This window comes from Mus caroli, chromosome 13, assembly GCF_900094665.2.
Source record: "Mus caroli chromosome 13, CAROLI_EIJ_v1.1, whole genome shotgun sequence".
In the NCBI taxonomy this organism is placed as follows: domain Eukaryota; kingdom Metazoa; phylum Chordata; class Mammalia; order Rodentia; family Muridae; genus Mus; species Mus caroli.
In genome coordinates, this window is record NC_034582.1 from 55,135,546 (window position 1) to 55,138,281 (window position 2,736).

The following is a 2,736-nucleotide window of genomic DNA, read 5'->3' on the forward strand; positions in this document are numbered from 1 at the left end:
AAAGCAAAATTTCCAACATAGTGCACGATCACACAGCTTTACCGAAGACTGGAAGCAGGTTCTGAAATCAACCTTGACAGCCTCCCAAACAGTTGAGAAATCACTACTTCAGTTCCACCGGTAGTGGATCTCACGGTTTGACAGCTTTGGATTGCTATGAGCTTTGGGACAGATGAGGTCAGGACAGTTTCTAAGTGTGCCCGTTCACAGCCTCACTGGCTCAGTTGGCAGAACACAATCCTTTCCTCTCCTGTGCTCATGATCAAGGATCTAAAACACAAGTGTCACCATCTGTGGTGGTTTGAATGAGATTGGCTCCTACTGGCTCATAGCTTGGCATGCTTAGTCCCTCCCCGGCTGATGAACTATTTGGGAAGGATTAGGAGGTGTGGCCTTGTTGGAGGAGGTGTGTTACTGGGGGTGGGCTTTGGTGTGTCTTCCTCTCTCTGCCTATGAATTAGTATGTAGCTCTCAGCAGAATTTAGTGTGTTCTTCTGCACTGTGGGACTAAGTATTTGTGCTGTCAAGCAGAGGCCAAGCCTCAAAAAGTCACAGGTAAGGGCTTAAGTGGTACAGGTTCAGTTGTGCCAAGACACAGCCCAAGATGAGGTCTCTGAGATTCTGATGTTTGACAGACAGAGTACTGCTGTCACAAACCTCCAAAAATTAATTTTAAAAAAGGTTTATTTATTTATTTTATGCATAAGTCTACCACCATTTCTTGCTTCAGACATACCAGAAGAGGGCACCAGACCCCATTATCAATGGTTGTGAATCACCATGTGGTTACTGGGAATTGAACTCAGGACCTCTGGAAGAGCAGTTGGTGCTCTTAACTGTTGTCTCTCCAATCCCACCAGATAGAAATCTAGTCTGCAAATGTCTGGAAAGTAGACAAATGGGATGAAGTTTTCATGAGCCCATGTTCACCTAAAGCCTGCCGGGAAGGTCTTTTTGCATGCTTCTCGTAGCCTCTGCCAGCAAGCCCTGGCATTTGGGCTATTGGCTCATAACCCCAACATGTCTGTATAGGCACAGGTTTGTGACCCTGTTCCTTGTCTCTTCTCTTCTGAGAACACCAGTTAAGGATTGATGGATGCCATCAGTGTTCATCTCCAGACCACTATGCTCAGGGCTATGTTTGTGCTGATTCTGGGCCAAGCCTGTCTCTGGCCCAGGTCACTGTTGCCCTGGGATCTAAAAGGTGCTCACAGTTCAGCTTAGCCTCACAGACCTGTGTTTCCTGTTCAACCACACACAAGAACACGGCTAGAAAGGCTATTTTTGAGGTATTTCCTGCTGAATCAATCCTAGGAAGTTCTGGGTATCTTAGGGACCCCCCAACCTTGTGGATTTTCTTCCAATCCCCTACTCCCCTTTCCTGTTTGAGGAAAAAAAGACATTCTTGTAGTGCAGGGAGGGGGCTGGGGATTTTTCCAGAACAATGAAGCCTAGCAGGCTGGTCTTATGAAATGCACAAAGGAGTATTCCCAGCCTGTTCAGAGCTTCCTGATTGGGACAGTGAGTTTTAAGTGAGGGCATATAAAGCAAGATATTTGCCACCGTGTGAGGCTACGGGCACATTGATAGCCTAGTCCAAGTGTCACTTAAGGGTGCCACAAGTGACTTGCACAGGACAGCAGGGTTTTATGGATATGTGAGAGCCTTCCTGGTTAGGGCTGAGGCTGGAATGACATGATTGTTAGGAATGCTGGCCAAGCCCTTCTGCCCGTGAAGCAAGAACGTGGACATAGTCGTTGGGTTCCTATCTTCAACGTTTTAATATTGGCCGAGAGAAGAACCTCCAGCCCAAGCCCCCAGTAGGTATGGCTGTGTGCAAATGCAACAGCTCACGCTGGACTCTCCCTCCAGGGCTCTGTCTTCTTCCAGCTCACTCACTGTGCACGCACAGGGTTGAAGCTTCCAGATGCTGTTTTCTTTCATTATATGTATTTTAAGGCTAGGTCTTGTTGCCCACCTCTGAGTTTGCTCTTTAATGATCGGCTATGCGTGTCGCTTGCCCCTTGTCTGTGTGCTGAGGGCTCCCTTGCATAGCCCAATCTGTCACGCCTCCTTTCCTGAGCCCGTCTTCTCAGGGCTTAGCTTTCCTTTACATCTTTTCTCTCTGTGTAGTCCTGGAACTCACTCTGTAGACCTGGCTGTGGCCTCTTCAGAGATCCTCTACCAACTATTTTTGTTCATTTGTTTTCTCCTCTTTTCCTCTACATTTCTTGTCTTTGAAAACTTGGCTCAGAGGACATAACCTCGAAGCTGCCTTCCATCTGCCTCCCATCCCTAGAGGTCATCAAAACATGCATTATATGCTGCCCCTATTCAGAGCACAGGGGTTAACACTGACCTGGTCAGTTAATTACATAAATACTTTACTCATGTCATGCTTTAGATTCTTGTGTATGAAACTGATACAGTCAGATCTATAGCCTATAGCTCTTCTGGCATGTACTCCACACAGAACACACACATGGTACCGTACTCTTTAGTGTAGTCTGACATGAGGTCAGGGCAGCCTCACTGGGTCTGAACTGCTAAGACCCAGAAGGAAGAGAAGCTGAAGCTTGGACATCGGGAAAGGCATCCTGAGTGGGGCTGGTATTCTCTCCTGTGGATGTCTGGAAGCACCTGTGCAGGCTGGCGGCACGCTGTGTGTGTGGTACCAGTGTAGGCTGGAGGCACGCTGTGTGTGTGGTACCAGTGCAGGCTGGAGGCACGCTGTGT